Source organism: Mus musculus, chromosome 9 (genome assembly GCF_000001635.26).
Source record: "Mus musculus strain C57BL/6J chromosome 9, GRCm38.p6 C57BL/6J".
Taxonomy (NCBI): Eukaryota; Metazoa; Chordata; class Mammalia; order Rodentia; family Muridae; genus Mus; species Mus musculus.
Window position 1 is genome coordinate 5,121,213 of NC_000075.6, and position 17,429 is coordinate 5,138,641.

The 17,429-nt window shown below is 36.8% G+C and overlaps 1 long non-coding RNA gene across 1 annotated transcript in view; it reads left to right on the forward strand.

The window, feature by feature from the left end:
* Nucleotides 1-6,010: 6,010 nt before the first annotated feature.
* Nucleotides 6,011-17,429, forward strand: part of Gm40508 — a 28,065-nt gene continuing 16,646 nt past the window's right edge. Inside the window, exons 1-2 of the long non-coding RNA XR_870519.1 lie at nucleotides 6,011-6,157; nucleotides 10,903-11,056. This is a non-coding gene — a long non-coding RNA (predicted gene, 40508). The remainder of the gene's footprint in view (nucleotides 6,158-10,902; nucleotides 11,057-17,429) is intronic.

Here is a 17,429-nt window from a genome sequence, read left to right on the forward strand (position 1 = left end):
CTTGGTGTGTGACCTTAAGAAAGAAAGGGTTTGCTGTCACCATAGGCCAGGTGGATGTTCTTGGTTTGTGTTGCTCCCTGGGACCATGTTGATGTGTGAGGACTGTGCAGAGCTGGCCACACCCCTCACCTGGGCATTGTGAAATAGCAGGTCCTGCCCTTCACTACCTGCAGCACATTATGACAGGACCTTGCACCTCACCTGAGCAGAACAGAGAGTTGATTCTGGTGGTTGGAAGTGGGGGTGAGCTGGACCTGAGGACATGAGCATTGAAGAACTGGCCTTAACATGTCTGCTGTATGGTGGGGAGGAGGAGGAAGAGATGCCCTTGGCCCCCCACATCCCTTAACACTTACAGCAGGTAGGAGACCTGGCCTTGAAATCATGAGAGCAGGACAGTTGTCTCTGCCCTTTGCTCTTTGCAGCATAGAGTGAGCTAGCTGGGGCAGTGCTGTAGAGCTTACCTTAGTGGTATGAATGTAGGAAAGTTGGTGGGCTGACTAGCTCAGTTATCAACCAGGCACAGACCCAGGGTTTTAAGTTATCCCAACCCAACATCTACCTTATATATAATCTGCTGGAGCACATAAAAGGGCCCATCCTTCACATCCAAAACTGCAGAATCTCTTTGACACTGGGCAGGGGCAATATAACCAGAAGAAGTCCTCATGAGAATGCAGTATTGATATTGTAGCAGAAGACAGGGACCTCAAACCAGACCAAGGACTCATTACAATGAATATTTGCAATTAACAAGTGTGAACAAAAGAATATCCTGTGAGACACACTGTGACACAATACAGTTTCCATAATGAATTTTTTCTTTATTTTTCTTTTGTGATGGGAGGTTATAAGGGCAGAAGGTGGGTGCAAAGGGACAAGGAGATGAGTATAATTGGGGTACATCTTGTGAAATCCACAACAAATCAATAACTTAAATTACAAAAGAAAGTTAGAAGGACACATTATTATTATTCGTTTACACTCATCTGTTTATCTTGCTATTATTTCTTTGAAGAAGGGTCTCATAATATAGCTCCATTTGGTTTTGTCTGCATCACACAGTCTTTCTACTGCAGACTTTCAAATTCTGAGGTTACCACCACTAACCCAGTACTTGGATCCAACAAATGTTTAATGAACAAAGGCAATCACTTTCCCATACAGAATTATTGAATAAGCTGTATTTGAAATAACAGCATCTTCCACAATGAAATACTTCAATATAAGCCAAGTAAAACATGTTCATATCCTGTAAGAAATTTAGGAAACTATTCATTGATGAAATCAAATAATGAAATGTATGTATATAAGTAAGATTTTAAAATACAAATTAAGACACATGAAAAGACTCAATAATTTATGAATTAAGATATCTCAGCTCGTTCAATAAGTCACTTACACTGACTTCATCAATAGATTTAATGCAATCTGGCTCAAGATCTCAGAAACTAGGCCAGGCAGTGGTGGCACATGCCTTTAATCCCAGCACTTGGGAGGCAGAGGCAGGTGGGTTTCTGAGTTCGAGGCCAGCCTGGTCTACAGAGTGAGTTCCAGGACATCCAGGGCTACACAGAGAATCCCAGTCTTAAAAAAAAGCTATATATATAAAAGATCTCAGGAACTTTTTATTTAATGTAATATCATTTAATTGATTTTAACATTTTATTGAGAAGCATGAAGAATAACTAATATAATATTGAAAGAGAATCCTTAAAGCAGTGTTGTACTTATGAACAACCTAAAAATGTTGATTGATGATTGAGGAAGTGGATATAGCTTGAAAGAGTAGATAGAGACTGATAGAACATGACATCTCCCTTCCCATTTGCTCTCCTTCCTTCTTCATGCATGGGATATGAAAAATGAACAGCCAATGGGATGGTGTCACTGCATTCATTTTATTTCTCTATCCCATATTTCTTAACATGTCTAGAAATGTGGATATTTTAACCCTGGGCTGGGGAGATAGAATGAAACACATTTGAATAGTCATTGCCATTTTAAAGAGGGACTCTTACTACCAAGGTTGAGTATTTTGTTTCAATATTGCAAAGATGTGGAGCTACTTTAAAATTCCTGAATTACCATGCACATCCTGCTAGATGTAACACAGAAGACTGCTAAACCAGTGAGGAGTAGCCAGTAGTTTGTGGATCTAGATATACGTCAAGAAATTAAAAGCCTGTTATACACTATGAAAAGAACAATAAATTATCTGTGTGGAACTGTCTCATCTCTGACATGCCTTGATAGATCATATATGCATATGATGTGGACTATATATGGTATGAATGGCTTACTTAAGGAAGTTTTTCTATGTATGTAAGTAATATTTAAATATGTAGTTTTCTTCTGCATATTTGTAATAGTTATCTGTTTGTCTAAAACTGAGGGGGCAAAGTTCTAATATGGAAATGATTTTTTGTCTTGTTTCACAGGAAGACAATTTCTTCCTATCTTTAATGGGAAACTCTTCTAGAAATTACAAGGGCAGAATTCAAGGCTATGCACTGCAGAGATGAACAGGACAAAAAAAAAAAAAAAAGGTACAAAAAGGAACCGATGCCATAGTTCTGAGAAAAATACACTTCACAGACTCCCATCTTAGAAACTCTGGGATGGAGAACAGAGTTTCATATTAAACAACAGCTGCCAACTTCCACAAATTAGTTCTGTTCACAAATTCTCTTGGCTTGGAGAACATGAGGAAACAGAAGGATGAGAATGAATACAAACAATAAAGACTTCACCCAATGCAAAGTAAAGAAGAGCAGGGTGAGAGAAGGGATAGGTACACAGCACTCAGAGGAGAAGGAGGCCTTGTATTCATGGTGCAGAGGTATAACCATGTATAAAAAAAAGGGTGAATAGGCAAAAAGTCAATATAAAGACCATATTTAAAGAGAAATATAACCACAAAACTTTGCAATTTATCACAAATTCATAATTTGTACTGAGATTTAGGGAAATCTTGCAACCTGCATTCCTTACTGTGATTATAGGGTGAGAGATAGGAAAGTGGGTAGAAGAGGGACTATAGAGAGGTGTAAAGAACACTAATGACTTTGAAAACCCACATAGAAAACTTCTACTCTAGAAACTTCCTATGATATACACATACTTATGTATATACCTATATATACATTAAAAAAAAAAGAGTTTAAATCCCTTTACCCTACAATGGGCAACAATGCCTTTTCTAGACACCATGAATTATCAAACAAAAAACCCAGTGCTATCCTGCCTACCAACTCCCCTGAAAACACCCACAACACTGATAAACTGCACACCATACTCTCTGCTCCATTTCCTGCCTACTTTCCAAGAAGCCTTACCTGTACCAGTAATACCAGGTATGCCCCAGCCCAACCTCTTCCTGGCAACTCCCCTGAAAACAGACCAAACAGCAGCAAACTGCACCCCTTACCCTGCCCCCATTTCGAACCATACAACTCTGCCAGTTTTCCCAAGGTATCCTAGCACCAGGGACAATGGGTAAGTTCCACCCATACTAAGCCCTTGTCTAGCCATAAATTACACCCAATAGCAGTAAGTTGTACCACATAATTTGCACTCCATTTCCTGAGCTGTAACTGCCTGCATTCTCAGGGGCCTGCCAGTACCAGAGACAACCAGATAAGAACCCAACCCATGACCTTGCCTTCCATATTTCCCTAAAACATACCCATCATGCTTAAAACATCATTTTTCACTCCACAAACTGACTGCTGTCCTGCAAGTCTGTTGACACCAGGGAATGCAGGCAAGACTGATACTACAAACCCCAGAGGCAATATTAGCACACAGAACCTCAGAGACCTCACAAGACACCAAACTAAGACTAGCCAATCACCAGAAGACAGAAGCAAACAAACAAACAAACAAACAATCAAACAAACATAAAACAGAAAACAAGAGGAAGAAATTCCCAAAACATCCATACAACAGAGGCAAACTTAAAAATAAGCATCTAATACTATAATAACAGCAAAATCTAGATGCCTAAAGCAGAGTATAAAAACACAATCAACACCAGCACAGCAATATGGCATTATTATCAGAGCCCACCTATTTCATCAAAACCTGGATATTCTAACATACTTGAAGTACTAGAAAACAACCTTAGATCCAATCTCACGAAGATGATAGTGGCCTTTAAATAAATAAATCCCTTAAAAATACAAGAAAGTACAATCAAAAGTGATGAAAATTAATAAAATTACTAAAAACCTAGAAATAGAATTTAGAGAAGAGAACAGGAACTATACATGCAAACATCACCAACAGAATACAAGAGAGAAAGAGAATCTCATGCAAAGAATATGCAATAAAAATTCAATATTTTGGTCAATGAAAATATTAAATCTAAAAAGTACCTGACACAAAATATTCAGGACATCTGGGACACTATGAGAAGACCAAACTAATAAAAGAAATAAAAGAAGGAGAAGATTCCCCCCTCAAAGGCCCAGAAAATATTTTCAACAAAAAAATTCAAGAACAAACTTTCAACCTAAAGAAAAAGGTGTCTATAAACAACAACAAAAAAATAAGCTTACAGACTAACAATTACATTGAAACAGGAAAGAACACCCTATTCTTTTCTCATAATAACCAAAACGCTAAATACACAGAACAAAAAGGGAGTATTCAAAGCTGCAAGGAAAAAATGCCAAGTAACAAATAACAGCAGACCTCTGAGATTACACGTGACCTCTCCACAGAGATTCTAAAAGCTGGAAGGGCCTAGGTAGACATCATGTAGTCTCTAATAGACCACAATTGTCAGCCCAAACAACTATACACAGCAAAAATTTTGATCATCATAGACAGAGAAAACAAGATACTTCATTACAAAACCAAAATTAAACAACATATATCTACAAATTTAGCCGTACAAAAGATACTAGAAGGAAATGTCCAAGGCAAGGAGGTAAACTGCACTCAAGAAAACACATGAAATAAATAGAAAGGTAGTTTCTACTTCCATCTATTTTCCTGCATAATTCACAATGTTCTTGTTTTTAATAGTTTAGTTACATTCCATTGTGTAAGTGCACCACATACTATTTTTGTCCATTCTTCAGTTGAAGGACATCTAGGTTGTTTCCATATTCTGGCTATGATGAATAAAGCTACTATGAACATTGTGGAGCAAGAGTTCTTTAAGATGGTAGAATATCTTTTGGGTATATACTCAGGAGTGGTATAGCTAGGTTTTGAGTTAGAACAATTCCAAGTTTTCTGAGAAACTGCAAAATTGAGTTCCAAAGTGGTTGTACAAGTTTGCATTTCCACCAGTAATGGAGATGTATTCCCATTGCTTGATACCCTCAGCAGCATGTGCTGTCCTTTATGTTTTTTATCTTAACCATTCTGATGAGTATAACACGGAATCTCAGAGTCATTTTGTACTGCATTTCCATGATGAATATGGATGTTGAGCATTTCTTTAGTTGTTTCTTGGCCATTAGAGATTTCTCTATTGAGAATTCTCTTGTTAGCTCTGTACCCCACTTTTAATTGGGTTATTTAGATTGTTGGTATCGAATTTCTTGAGTTTTTTTTTTAAATATTTGGGATATTAATCCTCTGTCTGATATAGGTTTGTGAAGATCCCTATATGTAGGCTGTTGTTTTGTCTTATTGCATAAGCTTTTCAGTTTCATGAGATCCTATTTTTTTAGTTGTTCATTTCCTTCCCCTGGCCTTGCATATGCTAAACAGACATTAAGTGTTTGCCACAGTGTGACATTAACCACCTTGGTGGAGTCTTATGCTGACCTAGGAATCTTCAGCCTTGCCACACCTGCAATTTCCTACAGGAGCAGACTGCCTGCTGAGCTTCCTTTTCAGCATAATCTATCTGAAACAAAGAATGGGTCTGTGGGCTCTCCCTATATAAATACAGTACTAAAAAATAAACTTTGAGCCTTGATCAGAAAGTTTTGTCTTGGCTTCATCCTTCTCTCATCCCCCACCTCTGTCCTTTCTCATTTCCAGCCTCCCTTTCAGGTAACCCAATTCATCCATGGCTGCTGGACAGCTACAGGTGGCACTTGAGTGAGGGGTCTGAAAATGGGGGCATCTACTGAGAAACACTTTCTTGGGAGGAGCTCCACAGAAAGTGGAAAAAGTTACAGTATCCTGCATGGTAAGCAACATTCAGCATTAATGCTAGGACTAGACATAAATTTAGTTTTTGAAAGGTGTTGTAGCAGGAAGATACAGGCTAGGTTGAGTAGGTGTCAACCTGACTCCAAATTCACCTAGAGGGTGACAGAACAATTGGGATGAGAGAATTCTATATAGGCATTTGTCTGCAGCTAAGAGCTTCATTAGTTGAGAGAAACAGGGTTTAAAAAACACATAAACAAAAACAAAAAACCAAGAAGGCAAATGTTAGAAAAATTATTTGCTCAAGTAGATTTATGCTGTGCATGGTTCCCAGAAGTAGAAATGATAAATATTCAAATGACATGTGAGAGAGAGAGAGAGGGAGAGAGAGAGAGAGGAGAGAGAGAGAATAGGTTTCAGAAAACCAGTTGTCCTCCGTCTGGGATGCATTAGCAAAAAAAAAAAAAAAAAAAAAAAAAAAAAAAAAAAAAAAAAAAGGAAAATAGGTATAAGCTATCTCAGAGCTCTCCTAGGGACAGGAGGAAATCAGGAGCCTGCTTCCTCTCTGGTTCCTACTGGAGATACCTTTAGTCTTGGTTACATCAAGATCTCTCCCCTCTCTGTCTATTGTCTGCCCTTGGTGCACCAATCTGGCCAAGTGTCAATTTATGTCTGTTTTTGTTCCATTGTTTGAATGATTGTTGTTCTGTGTTTCATGGTGAAAAGAAATCTGCTGGCTATTCACACCTTAATGTAGTTTAACTTGTTTAGTAAGCACTCTCTATTTGTACAGCAAAAACTAATGTTACTCGGCACTGTAGCTGGGAGTCAATCACAGATGCAGAAAAGCTGCTTTTAAGTGGTGAGGAACTTCTCAAGTTCTATGGCAAGTAAGCTGATGACTTTTTGTTCCTAGAAAAATCTCAGCAATTGTGTTTATTGGGTTCAGTGAATGACAGATACCTTTTCTCTTGAAATTACAGCTAGAAAGGATAAGATAATTTTGTTTGGTCTAAATATATAAGACATGTATAGCCACTTTCATTTTTGTTTCTGAATGTTTTTAAAGGTATAAATATGTTCTGCACATCTTATCTATGGAGTATTGGCTTATAAGTTATTGGGTGTGATTAAAAATTTGTAACATTGGTAATAGAAAGCTAGCTTAAAACTGGCAACTCAGGGCTGGAGTCATCCTAAACAACAACATGTGGCATAAGCCAAACCAGAAAAGATATTTCTAAATTGGGATAATATTTTATGTAATTTTTATCCTGGAAATCAGACTAGGATTTAGAGCAGTGTTGTTTTGAGGTACTGGAGTCTGCACCATTGTGCGCAGGAGCTGGGTGCCAAAAACTTTGTATTATGGGGTGATACACTTGGTTTTGATTTTGGAGAGACTGGGTAGTTTGTTAGTGGTTGAATTTTGCTTTCCAAAGTTGTGGTTGTGCTCTGGTGTCACAGAGAAACTTAAAAATTATAGTTAAACAGCCAGTGTTCCATTGGCTGCAGTTTGCAGTTCCATCACAGGCTCAGGATTTTTAACTCACCCATATTTGTAATTAAGATGATTGCAAGAGTGATAAAAAACTAAAAACAGCTGTAACACAGTATGGGCCTGCTGCTCCTTTTAAACAAGCTTTATTGGATACAGTGGTAGAAGCAAATTTAACCCCCCAAGATTCGAAAGGAGATCTCAGTAGGATTTTATTTGGGATCAAAGAGGGAAATGAACCATTTCAGGAATTTGTGGATAGACTGATAAAACCAGCTGGTAGTATTTTTGGAGACAGAAATTGGACCCTCATACAATCAGGGTGTCACAATGTTTTCACAGCACCAACATGATAAGGAAATTTAAATATCATAAATCATTTTAGGAAAGACCACCCCCCAAAAAATAGAGGTATAGACAGGCAGCAGAATCACTCCCCTGGAATCTGTCCTCGCTGCAGGAGGGGTTATCATTGGGCCAGGCCTCAGGAAATAGGCCCAGATTAAGATACTTTAACAAATGAGTTAATGCAAAGCTCAGAGCAGCCTTAGATGAGGCTTGTGTGGCATTCCTTTTGTTTTGGTAGAGACTGACAGAAGACAAGGTAGCTTTGGTTCTGCTGATGTGTATTCAATCTATTACTAATAAGAGATCTAACATTAAATTACTAATTGAAGAAAAAAGTTTTAAAGAATTAATTGAAACTGCAACTGATGTACTCACTCACCTCCAAGGGATTAGTTATTCCATTAATCTAAAACAAAGTTCAAACATAAGATTTATGAAAGGTTAATGTTAGGAACTCATGAAGGCATTGCAGCCTGGCTTTCCTACTCCAGCTGCCATTCCAGAAAATGTATGTAGAATTATTATGGATTTGGAAGAGTGTTTTTATAATCTTCCTTTGCATCATGATGATTGTAAAGGGTTTGCTTTTAGTGAGCTTGTAATTTTAAAGAGCTCATGAAGAGATATCATTTGAAAGTTTTTGCCTCAAAGAATGGATAATAGCCTCACATTATTAAACAAAAAATGTCTCAGCTTCAATACAAGAAGTTAGGATTTTGAATCTTTCAGTGTATATTATTCATTATATGGAGTGTATTTTATTAGCCGATTTCTCTGAAGGCATTTTACTGCAAGCCTTTGCTCTTATACAACAAGCTTTAAAATTTTACAGTTGTTGCTCTAGAAAAGATTCTAAGGCAATACCTTTTGCAATATTTGGGGCCTCAGTTATATCCTAAAAGAAATGTGGCACAGAAAATTCAAGAAAGGAAAGATGATTTATTTACTTCAAATTATTTTCCAGAGCTTCTAGGAGATATGAATTGGTTAGGCCTCACCTTAAGCTTACCACAGAAAAAAACTAAGCCTCTGTTTTATATTCTCAAGAGGGACACAAATTAACTGATGAAGGATGAATAGTTTTGTGGAAAGTAGAGAAGCATTAGCCAACAACAGATACATTATATAGACTCTAGATCAATTGTTGGCTATTTATATTATTGCTACTCCTGTGCTCACAGCAATTCTTTGGCAAAAGGGACCATTAATGTGAATACATCTTTCTTCAGCTGCAAGTAAAGTTTGAACATCCTATTGTGGAGCTGTTGTGTTAATACAGAATTGTAGGATAGAATCATGAAAGTATTTTGGAAAAAACGTCTTAAGAACCTGATGAAACATTTATTCCTTATTCAGACAGCAAGTAAATTGGTTATTGCAGAATAGTGATATTTGACCTATTGCAAAGCAAACCTTTTCAGCAAAATTGATAATCATTCTCCAAAAGATAAGTTGTTTCAATTTGCCTCTATGCATGCTTTTGTATTTCCTGTAAATTTATGCATCTATTCCATAAAGACTGCATCTACTATATTTATAAACAGCTCATTATGTGATTGGATCACATGTTTATTCTCTTGAGTTTCCCTCAACTTCAGCACAAATAATTGAATTATGTGCTGTAGCCACTATTCTTAAAATGTTTTAAAAAATTCAAGCTTTTAATTTGTATGCTAATAATTCATAGATTAAGATTGCTTGAAATTGTTCATTTTCTCGATATTGCTAATTCTCTAATTTTGCAATTATTTATGCAAATACAACTCAAGTTATAGAAAGTACTGTCCCTTTGAAGGACTGCCTTTGAACATTTAAGAGTTCATACTGGATTTCCTAGATGGACTACTTATGGAAATTCCACAGCAGATTTATATACCAGGCAGGATGTAGGCCTTACACAGGAACAATTGGCTATAAAATTTCACTTTTTACATCATCAAAATAGTAATAACTTGAGATAACAATTTGGTATTTCTAGGGATGGCACATCAAACTTTATAGACTTGTCCTCAATTTCTGCCTGTACCACATAATGGTGTCAATCCTTAAGGACTTATACCTATTCAATTATTGCAAATGGATGGCATTCATATTTGTTGATTTTAGAAAACTAAAATATACACATGTGACTTGACACCTTTTCAGGCTTTCTAGTTGCAACTGCTTTAAAAGGAGAAGAAACTAAAACTGTAATTAGTCATTGTCTGCATTATTTTTCTATGATTGGTGTTCCAAATCAGATTAAAACGGATAATAGAACTAGTTATTACAGTCAAGCATTTGAGATGTTTTGTAGACAATTTAATATGACACATATTACTGAGACTCTTTATAGTTATCAAGGATAAGGTATTGTAGAACTTTAAAACAATATCCTCACTCACAAAAAAATGGGACCCATGCACATTATTTAAATAGTGCTCTTTTATTTTAAAATTTTAAAATTTGGATGCCAAGGAACTCTCCTCTTAGTGTCTATGGCACTCTACAACTAGGCATAGGTATGCCTAAAGGAAATGGAAGGATCCACTTACTGGAATATGGTATGATTCTAATCAGGTATTTAATATGGGGGCATGGTTCTGTCTGTGTTTTTTCACAAAAAGAAAATGGAACCTGATGGCTGCCTGAAAGGTTGGTTCATCTAGTGAACACAAATCGTGAGCCTGCTAGTGATTATGATTCCAATGATGAAGATGGCTCAAAATCTCTCTCAGCCAGCTGAGTTAACCTGGAGTCTAGTCTCCACTCTTACTGGAGAGCAAGTGCTTTCTACCAATTCTCAAAGCCACCCCCCATATAGCTGGTGGCCAGACTTTGTGTTTGATCTTTGCCATTTAGCAGCTGAATTAAATACCTGAAACATTCCCACAGACAACTTTAGTTTCTAATTATAATCTTGTTGCTTTTAATTTTGGATTTTGTATCTTAAACAGATTGGTTACCTTCACACAGGATTGCTTTCAGCAAGCTCAGCTATTCACCATGACAGTTACTCACCTATATGAAGAAACCCATTGAATGCATTCATATTCATATGTGGCTTTGGTCTGAATGGGAAAGAATTTGAAGACCAGTAGCCAGAGATGGGTAAGAGTGTTATTTGGCTCCTATCGATCTAAGAAAGAGACATACATCAAAAAGCTATGTTTGTCCTCCATGTTGGGTAAGAAGGAACAATATAAACAATGACCTAAGGCAGGCACAATGGCCTAGCCACTCTTTAACCTAAACAGGATTATGGAAAACAAGTAAATCTTGTGCCCAACATGCAGCTCATCTTTAAAAAAACAAAAAAAAAGGGGATTGTGCCCTTCCCCAACCTTGAATAGACTAAATAGACATTAAGTGTTTGCCACAGTAGGACCTTAACCACATAGGTGGAGTCTTCCCCTTGCTGCACCTGCAATTTCCTTCAGAGGTAGACTGCCTGCTGAGCTTGCTTTGCAACATAATTCAACTGAAACAAAGGATGGGTCTGTGGACTTTCCCTATATATTTACAGTGCTAAAAATTAAACTTTGAGTCTTGATCAGAAAGTTTTGTCTTGGCTTCATCCTTCTCTCACCTCCCTCCATCCCCCTGTCCATTTTCATTTCCAGCCTCCCTTTCAGGTAACCCATTTCATCCATGGCTTCTGGACAGCTACAGTTACTGATCTTAGTGCTTGAGCTATCGGTGTTCCATTCAAGTGGTTGTCTCCTGTACCAATAATTTCAGGGCTATTCTCCATTTTCTGTTCTATTAGATTTAGTGTATTGGTTGAAAGTTGAGGTATTTGATCCACTTGTACTGAGTTTTGTGCAGGGTAATTATTATGGATATATTTGCATTCTTCTAAATGGAGGCATCCAGTTAGACCAGCGCCATTTATTGAAGATCCTCTCCTTTTTCCATTGTAAGGTTTTAGCTTCTTTGTCAAAAATCAAGTATCCATGAATATGAGGATTTATTTCTGCATCTTTAATTTGATTCCACTGATAAATCTGTCTGTTTAGATACCAATACCATTATGACTTTTGATCTGTAGTATACCTTGAAGTCAGGATAGTGATACTTCTAGATATTTTTATTGAACAATATTTTTTTAATTTATTGTGGGATTTTATTTCCATGTGAAATTGAGAATGGGTCCTTTAAGATCAGTAAAGAATTGTGTCGCAATTTAGATGGAGATTACATTGAATCTGTAGACTGTGAAATAGCCATTTTCACTATTATAATCATACCAATCCAGGAGCGTGGGCGATCTTTCCATTTTCTGATATCCTTCATCTTTCTTCAGGGACTTGAAGTTCTTGTCATATACATCTTTCAACTTTTTGAGTGGAGTTACACCAAGATCTTTTACATTATCCCTGATGATTTTGAGGCATATTATCTCCCTAAATTCTTTTTCATCCCATTTATCATTTGTATTAAAAAATGTGCTACTGATTTCCTTGAGTTCATTTTATATCTATCTATAAGAATTCCCTGGTAGACTTTTTCAAATTTCTTATATATAGTATCACATTATCTGCAAATAGCAATATTTTGGCTACATTCTTTCCAATTTGTATTCCATTGATCTCCTTTATGTGTCTAATTGCTCTAGTTAGGAATTCAAGTCCAATATTGAAGAGGTAGGGAGATAGTGAACAGACTTGTTTTGTCCCTGATTTTAGTGGAATAACTTAACTTTCTCTCCATTAAATTTGATGTCAGATATTGGCTTGCTGTATATTGCCTTTACTGTGTTTATATATGTGCCTTGCATACACAATTTCTCCACAACTTTTAATATGAAAGGGTATTGGATTTTTCAAAGGCTTTTTGTAACATCTAATTAGATGATCATGGAGTTTACTTCTTTTTCGCATTGGTAGACTATTGATAGATTTTCTTATATTGAACCATCCCTGTATCTCTGGGTTGAAGCTTACTTGATTATAGTGGATGATGTCTTTGATGTGTTCTTGGATGCTTTTTATTTATTTTTTTTTGAGTATTTTATTGCACATTGTAGTTCATAGGGGGAAATGGTCTGAAATATTCTTTCTTTGTTGAGTCTTTGGGTGGTTTAGATATCAGGGTGACTGTGGCCTCATAGAATAAATTTGGTGATTTTCATTATTTTTCTACTGTGTGGAATAGTTTAAGGATTATTATTATTAACTCTTCCTTGAAAGTCTGGTAGAAATCTGTGAAAAAACAACTAGTGTTAGGCCTTTTTGTTGGGTGACTTTAAGACTGTTTCTTTAAGAATTATAGGACTATTTGGTTTTGTCATGGAATATTTTGGTTTCTCCATCTATGATAATTGACAGTTTTGTTGGGTATAGTGGCCTGTGCTGGCATTTTCGTTCTCTTGGGGTCTGTATGACATCTTCACAAGATCTTCTGTGTTTTAAAGTCTGTGTTGAGAAGTCAGGTTTAATTTTGATATAATTCTCCCTTTATATGTTTATTTTTTTTCCTTTACCACTTTAATTTTTTCTTTGTTTTGTGCATTTTTTCCGTTTTCTTATTTATTGATTGATTTTTTATTAGATATTATTTTTTAACTAGGTATTTCCTTCATTTATATTTCAAATGCTATCCCAAAAGTCTCCCATACGCTCCCACCCTGCCAATCCCCTACCCACCAACTCCTACTTCATGGCCCTGGTGTTCCCCTGTATTGAGGCATATAAAGTTTGCAAGACCAAGGGGCCTCTTACCAATTATGGTCTAGTAGGCCATCCTCTGCTACATATGCAGCTAGAGACACGAGTTATGGGGGTACTGGTTAGTTCATATTGTTGTTCAACCTAGAGTTTTGAAGACCCCTTTAGCTTCTTGGGTACTTTCTCTAGCTCCTCCATTGCAGGTCCTGTGTTCCATCCAATAGCTGACTGTGAGCATCCACTTCTGTGTTTGCCAGGCACCAGCATAGCCTCACAAAGACAGCTATATCAAGATCCTTTCAGCAAAATCTAGCTGGCTTATACAATGGTGTCTGCTTTTGGAGGATGATTATAGGATGGATCCCTGTGTGTGGCACTCTCTAGATGGTCGATACTTTAGTTTCAGCTCCAAATTTTGTCTCTGTAACTCCTTCTATGGGTGTTTTGTTCCCAATTCTAGGAAGGGGCTAAGTGACCACACTTTGGTCTTTGTTCATCTTGAGTTTCATGTGTTTTGCAACTTGTTTCTTGGGTATTCTAAGTTTCTGGGCTAATATCTACTTATCATGTGAGTTCTTCTGTGATTGGGTTACCTCACATAGGATGATTACTTCCAGGTCCATCCATTTGCCTAGGAATTTCATTAATTCATTCCTTTTAATAGCTGAGTAGTACTCCATTGTGTAAATATACCATGTTTTCTGTATCCATTCCTCTGTTGAGGGACATCTGGGTTCTTTCCAGATTCTGGCTATTATAAATGAGGCTGCTATGAACATAGTGGAGCATGTGTCTTTATTACCAGTTGGAACATCTTCTGGATATATGCCCAGGAGAGGTATTGCTAGATCATCCAGTAGTAGCATGTCCAATTTTCTGAGGAACCTACAGACTGTTTCCCAGAGTGGTTGTACAGGCTTGCAATCCCACTAACAATGGAGGACTGTTCCTCTTTCTCCAAATCCTCACCAGCATCTACTGTCACCTGAACTTTTGATCTTAGCCATTCTGACTGGTGTGAGGTATAATCTCAGGGTTGTTTTGATTTGCATTTCCTTGATGATTAAGGATGCTGAACATTTTTTCAGGTGTTTCTAAGCCATTCGGTATTCCTCAGGTGAGAATTCTTTGTTTAGTTCTGAGCCCCATTTTTTAATGGAGTTATTTGATTTTCTGGGTCCACCTTCTTGAGTTCTTTATATATATTGGATATTAGTACCCTATCTGATTTAGGATTGGTAAAGATCCTTTCCCAATCTGTTGGTGGCCTTTTTGTCTTATTGACAGTGTCTTTTGCCTTACAGAAGCTTTGCAATTTTATGAGGTCCCATTTGTCCATTCTCGATCTTACAGTACATGCCATTGCTGTTCTACTGAGGAATTTTGCCCCTGTGCCCATATTTTCAAGGCTTTTCACCACTTTCTACTCTATTACTTTCAGTGTCTCTGATTTTATATGGCGTTCCTTGATCCACTTAGACTTGACCTTAGTACAAGTAAATAAGAATGGATCTATTCACATTCTTCTACATGATAACCGCCAGTTGTGCCAGCACCATTTTTTTAAAATGCTATCTTTTTTTCCACTGATGGATTTAGCTCCCTTATCAAAGTTCAAGTGACCATAGGTGTGTGGGTTCATTTCTGGGTCTTCAATTCTGTTCCATTGGTCTATTTGTCTGTCACTATACCAGTACCATGCAGTTTTATCACAATTGCTCTGTAGTACAGCTTTAGGTCTGGCATGGTAGTTCCACCAGATGTTCTTTTATCATTGAGAAGAGTTTGCTATCCTAGGTTTTTTGTTATTCCAGATGAATTTGCAGATTGCCCTTTCTAATTCATTGAAGAATTGAGTTGGAATTTTGATGGGGATTGCATTAAATCTGTAGATTGCTTTTGGCAAGATAGCTATTTTTACTATATTGATCCTGCCAATCCATGAGCATTGGAGATCTTTCCATCTTCTGAGATCTTCTTTGATTTTTTTTTCTTCAGAGACTTGAAATTCTTACCATATAGATCTTTCATGTCCTTAGTTAGAGTCACATCAAGGTATTTTATATTATTTGTGACTATTTTGAAGGGTCTTGTTTTCCTAACTTCTTTCTAAGCCTGTTTATCCTTTGTGTAGAGAGAGGCCATTGACTTACTTTTAGTTAATTTTATATCCAGCTACTTCACTGAAGCTGTTTATCAGGTTTAGGAGTTCTCTGGTGGAATTTTTAGGGTCACCTATATATACTATCATATCGTCTGCAAATAGTGATATTTTGACTTCTTCCTTTCTAATTTGTATCCACTTGATCTCCTTTTGTTAACAATTTGCTCTGGATAGGACTTCAATTACTGTGTTGAATAGGTAGGGAGAAAGTAGGCAGCCTTGTCTAGTCCCTGATTTTAGTGGGATTGCTTCCAGCTTCTCACCATTTACTTTGATGTTGGCTACTGGTTTGCTGTAGATTGCTTTTACCATGTTTAGGTATGGGCCTCAAATTCCTGAACTTTCCATGACTTTTATCATGAAAGGGTAATGGATATTGTCAAATGATTTCTCAGCATCTAAGGAGATGATCTTGTGGTTTTTGTCTTTGAGTTTGTTTATATAGAGGATTATTTTGATGGATTTCCTCATATAAAACCATCCCTGCATCCCTGGAATGAAACCTACGTGGTCAGGATGGATGATTGTTTTGACGTATTCTTAGATTCAGTTAGCAAGAATTTTATTGAGTATTTTTGCATTGATATTCATAAGGGATATTGGTCTAAAGTTCTCTATCTTTGTTGGGTCTTTCTGTGGTTTAGGTGTCAGAGTAATTGTGGCTTCATAGAATGAATTTTGTAGAGTAACATCTTTTTTTATCTTGTGGAATAGTTTGAGAAGAACTGGAATTATATCTTCTTTGAAGGTCTAATAGAACTCTGCACTAATCCCATATGGTCCTGGGCTGTTTTTGGTTGGGAGACTTTTAAGAGCTGCTTCTATTTCTTTAGGGGATATAGGTCTGTTTAGGTCATTAATCTCATCCTGATTTAACTTTGGTACCTGTTATCTGTCTAGAAATTTGTCCATTTCATCCAGGTATTCCAGTTTTGTTCAATATATCCTTCTGTAGAAGCATGTGACTGTGTTTTAGATTTCTTCAGGATCTGTTGATATGTCTCCCTTTTCATTTCTGATTTTGTTAATTAAGATGCTGTCTCTGTGCCCTCTAGTGAGTCTGGCTAAGGGTTTATCTATCTTGTTGATTTTCTCCATTTGGTTGATTCTTTGAATACTTCTTCATGTTTCCACTTGGTGATTTCGCCCCTGAGTTTGATTATTTCCTGCTGTCTAATCCTCTTAGTTGAATTTGTTTACTTTTTTTCTAGAGCTTTTAGGTGTGTTGTCAATCTGCTAGTGTCTCTCTAGTTTCTTTTTGGAGACACTCAGAGCTATGAGTTTTCCTCTTAGAAATGCTTTCATTTTGTCCCATAAGTTTGGGTATGTTGTGCCTCCATTTTCATTAAACTCTAAAAAGTCTTTAATTTCTTTCTTTATTCCTTCCTTGACCAAGGTATCATTGCAGAGAGTGTTGTTCAGTTTCCACATGAATGTTGGTTTTCTATTATTTATGTTGTTATTGAAGATCAGCCTTAGTCCATGGTGATCTGATAGGATGGATGAGACAATTTCAATATTTTTGTATCTGTTGAGGCCTGTTTTGTGAACAATTATGTGGTCAATATTGGAGAAGGTATCATGAGGTGCTGAGAAGAAGGTTTATCCTTTTCTTCAAGGATAAAATGTTCTTTAGATATCTGTTAAATAC